Below are 13,883 nucleotides of genomic sequence, written 5' to 3'. Positions count from 1 at the left end.
ATCATCTGATGCATAAAATGACTATAGTACTAGTGATATTAAAGAAACAGAACTGGGGTCGAATGCTTCCCACAATTTGAAGTGTGCCATAGAATAGAATAGGGCAGATTTCTAAATCTATAGAGATTCATCCTCATGAGAAGTGCTAGGACTGCACTGCCCAGTGGAGTACCACTAGCTACATGGGGTTGAAATGTGGCTAGTCCAAATTGAGACATGTCATATGTATAAAATTCACACCAGATTTCAAAGACTTGGTATGAAAAAGGATGTAAACTATCTCATCAATAATTTTTTAGAGATGAGGGTCTTGCTATGTTACCCAGGCCTGCCTCAGACTCCTGGACTCAAGCTATTCTCCAGCGTCAGCCTCCCTAGTAGCTGGGATTACAAGCATGAGCCATTGTGTCTGGCTACATTACTAATTTGTATAACGATTACATGTTGAAATGATAACTGATATGGTTTGACTGTGTCCCTACCCAAATCTTATCTTAAATTGTAGCTCCCGGCCGGATGCGGTGGCTCACGCCTGTAATCCCAGCACTTTGGGAGGCCAAAGCGGGTGGATCACAAGGTCAGGAGTTTGAGACCAGCCTGACCAACATGAAACCCTGTCTCTACTAAAAATACAAAAAAAAAAAAAAAAAAAAAAAAAAGGCCAGGCATAGTGGTGCGTGCCTGTAATCCCAGCTACTCAGGAGGCTGAGGCAGGAGAATCACTTGAACCTAAGAGGTGGAGATTGCAGTGAGCCGAGATCACGACACTATACTCCAGCCTGGGTGACAGAGTGAGACTTCGTCTCAAAACAAACAAAAAAAATGTAGCTCCCTTAATTCCCACATGTTGTGGGAGGCACCCCATGGCAGACAATTGAATCATGGAGTCAGTTTCTCCCATACTATTCTTGTGGTAATAAATAAGTCTCATGAGACCTGATGATTTTATAAGTGGTTTCCCCTTTCACTTGACTCTCATTTTTCTCTTTGCTGCCATGTAAGATGTGCCTTTCACCTTCTGCCATGATTGTGAGACTGCCCCAGCCTTGTGGGACTGTGAGTCCATTAAACTGCTTTTCTTTATAAATTACCCAGTCTCAGGTCTTTATCAGCAGTGTGAGAATGAACTAATACAATAACCTTTTGGATATATTGATTAAATATAATATATTGTTAAAATTGATTTTATCTATTTCTTTTTACCCCTTTAAAAGTGTGCCTTTTAGAAAATGTAAAATTACATCAGTGGCTCACATTTGTGGCTCATATTAGATTTCTACTGGACAGTGCTGTGCTAGGTATATTGCAGAGTGTCCTTTATACTTCTATTTATTTGGGACGGTAACTAGCATAAAGCTTCTGGATTTCTTTGTGCCAGGGCCATGTTAGGTGCAGTTACCTCTTTTAATCCTCATATCATTTACAGATGAAGAAAACTGAGGCTCTAAAAAGTTAAGTAACCTGCCTAAGGTCAGCCATTGAAGTATGGTAGAGTCAATAAATTCAATACTGGATTCTTGTTCAGGGCATTATTCAGTTGCCAAGTGCTATAGTTTGAATGCTTGTCCCCTCCAAATCTCATGTTGAAATTTGATCCACCATGTTGGAGATGGGATCTGGTGGGACATGTTTGGGTTGTAGGGGTGTGTATTAGTCCATTTTCATGCTGCTAATAAAGACATACCTGAGACTGGGAAATTTACAAAAGAAAGGGGTTTAAAGGACTTACAGTTCCACATGGCTGGGGAGGCCTCGCAATCATGGCAGAAGGTAAGGAGGAGCAAGTCATGTCTTACGTGGTTGGTGGCAGGCAAAGAGAGAGAGCTATGCAGGGAAACTCCCGTTTTTAAAACCATCAGATCTCTTGAGACTTATTCACTATCACGAGAACAGCACAGGAAAGCCCCAACTTCATGATTCAGTTATCTCCCACCGGGTCCCTCCCACAACACATGGGAATTATGGGAGCTACAAGATAAGATTTGGGTGGGGACATAGAGCCAAAGCATATCAGGGTGGATCCTTCATGAATAGATTAATGTCCTCTCTGGGTCGGGGGTGTGGGAGGGTGAGTGAGTTCTCACTTTATTAATTCCCGCCAGAGCTGGTTGTGAAAAAGACTCTGGCACCTCCCTCCCCTCTCTATTGCTTCCTCTCTCACCATGTGATTTCTGCATACCCTGGCTCCCCTTCCCCTTCTGCCATAAGTGGAAGCAGCCTGAGGCTCTCACCAGGAGCAGATGCTGGCACCATGCTTCTTGTACAGCCTGCAGAGCCAAATAAACCTGTTTTCTTCATAAATCACCCAACCTCAGGTATTCCTTAATAGCAACACTAAACAGACTAAAACACCAAGGCTTTTTTCTCAGCCAGGATTTGAAGATCTATACAAGCAGAGAAAGTGATGACAAAAAAGAATGGGAGGAGATGTGTTCTCGAACAATGAAATTGCTTCACACAGATAAGCTTCACTGAAAAAATAAAACTACACCTCCTTAGTCCTTGAGGCCAAGTTAACAAACACATGACTGGTGATGAGTGATGTAGCCTTGCTCTCCTTTTTATATAACCATAACTTAGAGTTTTTCAGTGGGTGCTGTTGAAGATCTAGACTTTTCCCGTTCAAGAAAGAAAGATTCCTGTATTTGTCTATAGTTTTAGATGTAGCAGCAAGAAAATTTTGCTAGCTAGTCCTGTAATTTTTTTCTTTTTTTGAGACAGGGTCTCACTGTGTCGCCCAGGCTGGAGTGCAGTGGTGCAACCATGGCTCACTGCAGCCTCAAACTCCCGAGCTCAAGCCATCTACCCACCTCAGCCTCCCAAGTAGCTGAGACTACAGATGTGTGCCACCATGCCCAGTTAATTTTGGTATTTTTTGTAGAGATAGGGTTTCACCATGTTGCCCAGGCTGGTCTCAAACTCCTGAACTCAAGCAACCCACCTGCCTCGGCCTCCCAAAATGCTGGGATTACAGGCATGAGCTAACATGCCCAGCCTAGTCCTATAATTTCTTTTTCTCAAAGAGTATCTTGATGGATTTGGATATATAAGTTTGGGATTGGAGTTGTGGAGAGAAGAATTTGGAGCCTAGCGTGATCCTGGAAGGGAGAGGGGAGAAGTAAAGACTGGAGGAAAAAGAGTGGGGAGGGTGCTCTAAGAAGAGCCCAGCAGCTATGTGAAACAAAGAGCCAGGTAGCAGAGGTGTCTAAGAGAACACACTGTTGATTTGAGGGTTGGGTGGGGGAAGGCAGATGAGTGAATGAGGGCAGGATGGGACACTTTCACCTTGGTCCCTCAGAGCATGAGGGACCCCAGCTGACATTTGGATGACATATAATACTGAATTATTGGTGAAAGCACCTAGGTGAGCATCTATGTTAAAGGCTTTAAACTGGCTCTTCCATTAATATTTATAAAGTTCCATGTGTCAAGCTGACAGTGTCCCCATTATGATCTGAGATTTAAGACTAGTTTTTTTTCCCCCCCAAAGCAGATCATGTGCAAATTGTTTATTTGAGAGATGATGCCAGAAAGTACCTCCAGGGGAGTAGAGGAGCCAGCCAATCAAGGCTTGCATGTAATCATGCAAGTTATGATTGGTAGCTGGAGCTTCATTCCACTGGGGATGTCATAGAGACAACATAGACACATATCTCAGACTTATCGCACCCGAGAGGCAAGGGACCTGGGATAGTCATACACCAATTCCCATCGGTCAGTGGCTAAGGGTTGCTCCTGGGGAGGGAAAGCAATTCCCTAGCACCTCTGGGCTGCTGAGTATACTGCCCTGAATTTGGTCATTCTCTGGCTTTTATGAAAAATAATTTTATCATACACATATGTATGCTTATATGATTTCATTTCAGTGGTTTAAAATTTCCTAAGAAGAGTACTGTGCTATAAGAAGACTTCTGGAACCAGCTTTTGCACTAAGTATTAGATTGCAAAGATTCATTTTCTGTTACATGTGTAGCCATCGAGGCATTTAGGTTGTTTCTAGTTTCTTTTTCCGTTTGGTTGCTTCCTCCCCTCCCCTCTCCTCCCCCTTTCCCTTCCTGCCTCCTTCCCTCCCTTCCTTCCTCCCTCCCTCCCTTCCTTCCTTTCTTCCTTCCTTCTTCTTTCCTTTCCTCCTTCCTTCCTTTCTTGTCTGTCTATCTATCTATCTATCTATCTATCTATCTATCTATCTATCTATCTATTTTTTGCTACTATAAACAGTAAACAGTGCTGCTGTGAACATTATTTTGGGACAAGTTTGTAGACCTAGAAGTGGAATGGTCAGATCAAAAGGTATGAGAGTGTCTAACTCTATTAAGATAATGCAAACTGATTAAACCTACTCCTACTTCCGTGGGTAAATAAGAGCTTTTGTTAATCCATATCCTCTTCTTCCAAACTTGTTATTGTCAGACAGCTTCATCAAATGTGCTAACTCTTGGACTGGGTGTTGGGATCATGGCTGCACATATTTATGTATGTATGTATTCATTTAAAAACAGGGCCAAGCATGTACCTATGTATCCTGAGCCCAGGATTATTATTAATTCAATTTTATGGAACTGTGGACCCCTTTCCCAAATAGTACAGTTAGAGCATACTGATCATGTTCTATAAATGCATGCTATCAACTTCCATAAACACCAAAGCCCAATTAGGGGCTCAAAGATCCAGGCTCATTCTAGAGACAATTCTGAGCTGGGCAATGTCTGCTTCTGTTTTAGCACTTCTTTCTCCAGAGACCACTTCCCTTCACGCTGCCTCCACCTGACCAGTACCATCCCACTGCACCTGAAGAGTTCTCTTTTCTTCTGTTTCCCTTCCCATAACTCTTCAATGTCCCATTCCCTCAATACTCTGGTCTTTTCTACCAGTGACTTGAAGAGCAATCTTTCACCACCATAGCAAAGAAGTTGGGCCGATCATTTTGGTTGGGTGGGCCTTTGGGCATTCCTCCTGCTACTAGGCAGGGCATCACCTGTCTTCTGTCAGTTCTAGATACTGGTAAGCCCTACTTGGTCATCTCGCAAGATTAGGCAGTTCTGCTATTTACTGACTGTGTGATCTTAGGAGAGTTATCTAACCTCTCTGAGCTTTGGTTTTCTCATCCGAAAAATGGGATATTAGAATAATGAAGCCTCCTTTATAGGTCTGTTGTAAGGACTGAAAACGTTACCCTCCTGGCATCCACCAGTTTTCAATTATGGGGGCTGCTGCTGTTTCCATACATCTGAGCATGACAGCATAGTGTAGGCAGACACCTGAAGTTCCAGTCCTAGATCTGCCACTATCTAGCTCTATGGGTTTGGGAATATTGCTTTATCTTTCAACACCCTGTTCCTCAGATGTAAAGTGAGAGGACTTGACTTCAGCTGATCTCTAAAAAGGAGATCATGAGTCTATGAGAAGAGTTCTGACTAAAAGACTAAATTATTTATTGATGCCAACCCGCAGCTATTGTTCCTCAAGTACTAATTTATTCAATAGATCCTGAGGGAAGGGTTAGGACAAGTACTTTCACAGGAAAATAAGAGGAAATCATTTATTTTACTGTAGTGAGTAATTTCCAAAGCTGGAGGACAAAGGAAGTAATGAAGAGAGGGGGAAAAGAACTACTTCCAAATTTATACATAAAAGCTATGTTTGTGTTCAAAGCATTATTCAAAACCAAGTTCCGAACTCTGATATTCCTCTCTACCTCAATGATTTTTTCACCAGCTTACAAAGCAAGTTTACTGCATGAGTCACAGCTGTATTCTATTTTTCCTTGTAAAAATCCTTGTATAACCCTTTTCTTCTTGTATTCCTTTCCCTCAAAATGGCTTCGTTCTTTCACTGCATTTTTTTTTTTTTTTCTTCTCGGCATTCCTGTTGTTGCCCTGGTTTCAGTGAGAAAGTCACTTTGGTCTTGGATACGTTTTATTTGGCATCATAACCCAAGAAATATCTCATTCTTATGCGATGTTGTCTCATAGGGTGGAGAAGTTTGGATTCTTTTCTTTTTTTTCTTTTTCTTTTTTTTTTAATTTATTTATTATTATTATACTTTAAGTTGTAGGGTACATGTGCATAACGTGCAGGTTTGTTACATATGTATACTTGTGCCATGTTGGTGTGCTGCACCCATCAACTTGTCATTTACATCAGGTATAACTCCCAATGCAATCCCTCCCCCCTCCCCCCTCCCCATGACAGGCCCCTGTGTGTGATGTTCCCCTTCCTGAGTCCAAGTGATCTCATTGTTCAGTTCCCACCTATGAGTGAGAACATGCGGTGTTTGGTTTTCTGTTCTTGTGATAGATTGCTAAGAATGATGGTTTCCAGCTGCATCCATGTCCCTACAAAGGACACAAACTCATCCTTTTTGATGGCTGCATAGTATTCCATGGTGTATATGTGCCACATTTTCTTAATCCAATCTGTCACTGATGGACATTTGGGTTGATTCCAAGTCTTTGCTATTGTGAATAGTGCTGCAATAAACATACGAGTGCATGTGTCTTTATAGCAGCATAATTTATAATCCTTTGGGTATATACCCAGTAATGGGATGGCTGGGTCATATGGTACAGCTAGTTCTAGATCCTTGAGGAATCGCCATACTGTTTTCCATAATGGTTGAACTAGTTTACAATCCCACCAACAGTGTAAAAGTGTTCCTATTTCTCCACATCCTCTCCAGCACCTGTTGTTTCCTGACTTTTTAATGATCGCCATTCTAACTGGTGTGAGATGGTATCTCATTGTGGTTTTGATTTGCATTTCTCTGATGGCCAGTGATGATGAGCATTTTTTCATGTGTCTGTTGGCTGTATGAATGTCTTCTTTTGAGAAATGTCTGTTCATATCCTTTGCCCACTTTTTGATGGGGTTGTTTGTTTTTTTCTTGTACATTTGTTTGAGTTCTTTGTAGGTTCTGGATATTAGCCCTTTGTCAGATGAGTAGATTGCAAAAATGTTCTCCCATTCTGTAGGTTGCCTGTTCACTCTGATGGTAGTTTCTTTTGCTGTGCAGAAGCTCTTTAGTTTAATGAGATCCCATTTGTCAATTTTGGCTTTTGCTGCCGTTGCTTTTGGTGTTTTAGACATGAAGTCTTTGCCCATGCCTATGTCCTGAATGGTACTACCTAGGTTTTCCTCTAGGATTTTTATGGTATTAGGTCTAACATTTAAGTCTCTAATCCATCTTGAATTAATTTTCGTATAAGGAGTAAGGAAAGGATCCAGTTTCAGCTTTCTACTTATGGCTAGCCAATTTTCCCAGCACCATTTATTAAATAGGGAATCCTTTCCCCATTTCTTGTTTCTCTCAGGTTTGTCAAAGATCAGATGGCTGTAGATGTGTGGTATTATTTCTGAGGACTCTGTTCTGTTCCATTGGTCTATATCTCTGTTTTGGTACCAGTACCATGCTGTTTTGGTTACTGTAGCCTTGTAGTATAGTTTGAAGTCAGGTAGCGTGATGCCTCCAGCTTTGTTCTTTTGACTTAGGATTGTCTTGGAGATGCGGGCTCTTTTTTGGTTCCATATGAACTTTAAAGCAGTTTTTTCCAATTCTGTGAAGAAACTCATTGGTAGCTTGATGGGGATGGCATTGAATCTATAAATTACCTTGGGCAGTATGGCCATTTTCACGATATTGATTCTTCCTATCCATGAGCATGGTATGTTCTTCCATTTGTTTGTGTCCTCTTTTATTTCACTGAGCAGTGGTTTGTAGTTCTCCTTGAAGAGGTCCTTTACATCCCTTGTAAGTTGGATTCCTAGGTATTTTATTCTCTTTGAAGCAATTGTGAATGGAAGTTCATTCCTGATTTGGCTCTCTGTTTGTCTGTTACTGGTGTATAAGAATGCTTGTGATTTTTGCACATTAATTTTGTATCCTGAGACTTTGCTGAAGTTGCTTATCAGCTTAAGGAGATTTTGGGCTGAGACAATGGGGTTTTCTAAATATACAATCATGTCATCTGCAAACAGGGACAATTTGACTTCTTCTTTTCCTAACTGAATACCCTTGATTTCTTTCTCTTGCCTAATTGCCCTAGCCAGAACTTCCAACACTATGTTGAATAGGAGTGGTGAGAGAGGGCATCCCTGTCTTGTGCCAGTTTTCAAAGGGAATTTTTCCAGTTTTTGCCCATTCAGTATGATATTGGCTGTGGGTTTGTCATAAATAGCTCTTATTATTTTGAGGTACGTTCCATCAATACCGAATTTATTGAGCGTTTTTAGCATGAAGGGCTGTTGAATTTTGTCAAAAGCCTTTTCTGCATCTATTGAGATAATCATGTGGTTCTTGTCTTTGGTTCTGTTTATATGCTGGATTATGTTTATTGATTTGCGAATGTTGAACCAGCCTTGCATCCCAGGGATGAAGCCCACTTGATCATGGTGGATAAGCTTTTTGATGTGTTGCTGAATCCGGTTTGCCAGTATTTTATTGAGGATTTTTGCATCGATGTTCATCAGGGATATTGGTCTAAAATTCTCTTTTTTTGTTGTGTCTCTGCCAGGCTTTGGTATCAGGATGATGTTGGCCTCATAAAATGAGTTAGGGAGGATTCCCTCTTTTTCTATTGATTGGAATAGTTTCAGAAGGAATGGTACCAACTCCTCCTTGTACCTCTGGTAGAATTCAGCTGTGAATCCATCTGGTCCTGGACTTTTTTTGGTTGGTAGGCTATTAATTATTGCCTCAATTTCAGAGCCTGCTATTGGTCTATTCAGGGATTCAACTTCTTCCTGGTTTAGTCTTGGAAGAGTGAAAGTGTCCAGGAAATTATCCATTTCTTCTAGATTTTCCAGTTTATTTGCGTAGAGGTGTTTATAGTATTCTCTGATGGTAGTTTGTATTTCTGTGGGGTCGGTGGTGATATCCCCTTTATCATTTTTAATTGCGTCGATTTGATTCTTCTCTCTTTTCTTCTTTATTAGTCTTGCTAGTGGTCTGTCAATTTTGTTGATCTTTTCAAAAAACCAACTCCTGGATTCATTGATTTTTTGGAGAGTTTTTTGTGTCTCTATCTCCTTCAGTTCTGCTCTGATCTTAGTTATTTCTAGCCTTCTGCTAGCTTTCGAATGTGTTTGCTCTTGCTTCTCTAGTTCTTTTAATTGTGATGTTAGAGTGTCAATTTTAGATCTTTCCTGCTTTCTCTTGTGGGCATTTAGTGCTATAAATTTCCCTCTACACACTGCTTTAAATGTGTCCCAGAGATTCTGGTATGTTGTATCTTTGTTCTCATTGGTTTCAAAGAACATCTTTATTTCTGCCTTCATTTCGTTATGTACCCAGTAGTCATTCAGGAGCAGGTTGTTCAGTTTCCATGTAGTTGAGCGGTTTTGATTGAGTTTCTTAGTCCTGAGTTCTAGTTTGATTGCACTGTGGTCTGAGAGACAGTTTGTTATAATTTCTGTTCTTGTACATTTGCTGAGGAGTGCTTTACTTCCAATTACGTGGTCGATTTTGGAGTAAGTACGATGTGGTGCTGAGAAGAATGTATATTCTGTTGATTTGGGGTGGAGAGTTCTATAGATGTCTATTAGGTCTGCTTGCTGCAGAGATAAGTTCAATTCCTGGATATCCTTGTTAACTTTCTGTCTCGTTGATCTGTCTAATGTTGACAGTGGAGTGTTGAAGTCTCCCATTATTATTGTATGGGAGTCTAAGTCTCTTTGTAAGTCTCTAAGGACTTGCTTGATGAATCTGGGTGCTCCTGTATTGGGTGCATATATATTTAGGATAGTTAGCTCTTCCTGTTGAATTGATCCCTTTACCATTATGTAATGGCCTTCTTTGTCTCTTTTGATCTTTGATGGTTTAAAGTCTGTTTTATCAGAGACTAGTATTGCAACCCCCGCTTTTTTTTGTTCTCCATTTGCTTGGTAAATCTTCCTCCATCACTTTATTTTGAGCCTATGTATGTCTCTGCGTGTGAGATGGGTCTCCTGAATACAGCAGACTGATGGGTCTTGACTCTTTATCCAGTTTGCCAGTCTGTGTCTTTTAATTGGAGCATTTAGTCCATTTACATTTAAGGTTAAGATTGTTATGTGTGAACTTGATCCTGCCATTATGATATTAACTGGTTATTTTGCTCGTTAGTTGATGCAGTTTCTTCCTAGCCTCGATGGTCTTTACATTTTGGCATGTTTTTGCAATGGCTGGTACCGGTTGTTCCTTTCCATGTTTAGTGCTTCCTTCAGGGTCTCTTGTAAGGCAGGCCTAGTGGTGACAAAATCTCTAAGCATTTGCTTATCTGTAAAGGATTTTATTTCTCCTTCACTTATGAAACTTAGTTTGGCTGGATATGAAATTCTGGTTTAAAATTCTTTTCTTTAAGAATGTTGAATATTGGCCCCCACTCTCTTCTGGCTTGGAGAGTTTCTGCCGAGAGATCTGCTGTGAGTCTGATGGGCTTCCCTTTGTGGGTAACCCGACCTTTCTCTCTGGCTGCCCTTAAGATTTTTTCCTTCATTTCAACTTTGGTGAATCTGGCAATTATGTGTCTTGGAGTTGCTCTTCTCGAGGAGTATCTTTGTGGCGTTCTCTGTATTTCCTGGATTTGAATGTTGGCCTGCCCTACTAGGTTGGGGAAGTTCTCCTGGATGATATCCTGAAGAGTGTTTTCCAACTTGGTTCCATTTTCCCCCTCACTTTCAGGCACCCCAATCAGACGTAGATTTGGTCTTTTTACATAATCCCATACTTCTTGCAGGCTTTGTACATTTCTTTTTCTTCTTTTTTCTTTTGGTTTCTCTTCTCGCTTCATTTCATTCATTTGATCCTCAATCGCAGATACTCTTTCTTCCAGTTGATCGAGTCGGTTACTGAAGCTTGTGCATTTGTCACGTATTTCTCGTGTCATGGTTTTCATCTCTTTCATTTCGTTTAGGACCTTCTCTGCATTAATTACTCTAGCCATCAATTCTTCCACTTTTTTTTCAAGATTTTTAGTTTCTTTGCGCTGGGTACGTCATTCCTCCTTTAGCTCTGAGAAATTTGATGGACTGAAGGCTTCTTCTCTCATCTCGTGAAAGTCATTCTCCGTCCAGCTTTGATCCGTTGCTGGCGATGAGCTGCACTCCTGTGCCGGGGGAGATGCGCTCTTATTTTTTGAATTTCCAGCTTTTCTGCCCTGCTTTTTCCCCATCTTTGTGGTCTTATCTGCCTCTGGTCTTTGATGATGGTGATGTACTGATGGGGTTTTGGTGTAGGTGTCCTTCCTGTTTGATAGTTTTCCTTCTAACAGTCAGGACCCTCAGCTGTAGGTCTGTTGGAGATTGCTTGAGGTCCACTCCAGACCCTGTTTGCCTGGGTATCAGCAGCAGAGGCTGCAGAAGATAGAATATTTCTGAACAGCGAGTGTACCTGTCTGATTCTTGCTTTGGAAGCTTCCTCTCAGGGGTGTACTCCACCCTGTGAGGTGTGGGGTGTCAGACTGCCCCTAGTGGGGGATGTCTCCCAGTTAGGCTACTCAGGGGTCAGGGACCCACTTGAGCAGGGAGTCTGTCCCTTCTCAGATCTCAACCTCCGTGTTGGGAGATCCACTGCTCTCTTCAAAGCTGTCAGACAGAGTCGTTTGCGTCTGCAGAGGTTTCGGCTGTGTTTGTTATTGCCCTGTCCCCAGAGGTGGAGTCTACAGAGACAGGCAGGTTTCCTTGAGCTGCTGTGAGCTCCACCCAGTTCGAGCTTCCCAGCAGCTTTGTTTACCTACTTAAGCCTCAGCAATGGCGGGCGCCCCTCCCCCAGCCTCGCTGCTGCCTTGCCGGTAGATCACAGACTGCTGTGCTAGCAATGAGGGAGGCTCCGTGGGTGTGGGACCCTCCCGGCCAGGTGTGGGATATGATCTCCTGGTGTGCCTGTTTGCTTAAAGCGCAGTATTGGGGTGGGAGTTACCCGATTTTCCAGGTGTTGTGTGTCTCAGTTCCCCTGGCTAGGAAAAGGGATTCCCTTCCCCCTTGCGCTTCCCAGGTGAGGCAATGCCTCGCCCTGCTTCAGCTCTCGCTGGTCGGGCTGCAGCAGCTGACCAGCACCGATCGTCCGGCACTCCCCAGTGAGATGAACCCAGTACCTCAGTTGAAAATGCAGAAATCACCGGTCTTCTGTGTCGCTCGCGCTGGGAGTTGGAGACTGGAGCTGTTCCTATTCGGCCATCTTGCTCCGCCCCTGTCGGATTCTTATATATACCTCATAGTTATGGTCAAGGAACTCCATCTGAATTGGGTTTGGGTATAAGCTGAATTTCAATAGTCAATAAAAAAGTAAAGATACATTTTATCTTCCCCTTACTTAAACCTTCAATCTGGGGCAACTGTTGCCTTTTCCAATAGGCTTTCCAGCTTCTCCTAGATAGAAGACTCACCTGTAACCTTCCCTTATACTTATTCATGGCTCACCTGCCTAACTAAGATCCTATTGTCCTTTGTCTGCTCACAGGACTGGCCATGTTGCCAGTGAAGAACCGCTGCATACTCATTGGATGAGAAGCAGTTGCAATGAGATTTTGATTAGCTTAGACTCCCTGGAGACATAAAAGCTCTCCAACATTAGGAGAGTGAAAGGAAGAAAGTGAAGGAGAGAGTGAGTTCACGGTTCAAGTTGCAGAATAACCAAGACCTGAGACAGAGGTGGCAGCAAGCAAGGACTCAAGAGCTAAGAAGAACAACTGATAGGATGATTCTGGCCAAGCCTCCACGGAGGTGTGGTGCTATGATCTGAATGTTTATGCCCCTCAAAATTCATATGCAAAAACCCTAAACCCAAAGGTGAAGGTGTTAGGAGGAGGGGCCTTTGGGAGGTGATTAGGTCATCATAAATGGGGTCGGTGCCCTTATAAAAGAGGCCCCAGAGAGCTAGCTTGCCCCTTCCACCATGTGAGGATTCAGTGAGAAGGCGCCATTTCTGAGAAAGCAGGCCCTCACCAGATACTGAATCTGTCAATGCCTTGACCTTGGAATTCCCAGCCTCTAGAACGACAAGACATGAACTTCTGTTGTTTATAAGTTACCCAGTAGGTGAGTGGCAGCCTGAACAGACTAATGCATGTGGTTAAAACCCAGGGGGCCTGGAGTCCTTTCTACCACCAACATTTGTCTTTGGGAGGGCAAAGTATATGTGAGTGCTATTGGTGGGGGAAGGGGAACTTTTCTAGCTGTGACCTGAAGTGCAATCATATTTCAGCCCCACCCCTAACAGCACTGGATTTCTCACCACCATACAGCTTTTCCTGCCAGAAACACTCCAAGGAGGTGACAATTCCTGGTTCTGCTCCCTACTTCCCCACCATACCAAATTCATGCTAAGGTCACTAATGATCTTCATGACCAAGGGATACTTTTTAGTCCTGTTTTTCTTGATCTTGTGGTCACTTCCTCCTTGCTGGAAAACTCTCTTTCTTTGAATTCAGTGACTCCGTGCCCTCCTTGTTTTCCTCCTGCTCTCTGGACACTGCTGGGTCTCTCTTTGTGACTTCTGCTTCTCTGTTTCATCTTAGAGTTTCTTAGAGCTCTGTCCTCACCCTTTTCTTACTTGCCTCTCTCTTCTAGGCAATTTCCATCATCCCTGTGGCTTCACTTACCATGTCAATCCTGACTCCCAAATTTAAATCTCCTGCTCCTACATATTCAAATGCCTACTAGCATTTCCTCTTGAGTGTCTTAGTGATCTCCTCAAGCTATACACGTCCAAAATTGTACTCTTCTGTTCTTGTCAAAATCCTTATCTTCCAGCATTGCTCCCTTCCTTAGAAAATGGTGGCTTCATTGAACAGGTTGCTTAAGATAAGAACCTGGGAATCACTCTTAACACCTCCCTCTCTATCACCTCTTACATCCCCTCAGGCAACAAGTCTTGGAATTCTGTGTCCTCAGTATCTCTTGAATCCTCT

This window comes from Macaca fascicularis, chromosome X (assembly GCF_037993035.2).
Source record: "Macaca fascicularis isolate 582-1 chromosome X, T2T-MFA8v1.1".
In the NCBI taxonomy this organism is placed as follows: domain Eukaryota; kingdom Metazoa; phylum Chordata; class Mammalia; order Primates; family Cercopithecidae; genus Macaca; species Macaca fascicularis.
Note: the sequence above shows the minus strand (reverse complement) of the source record.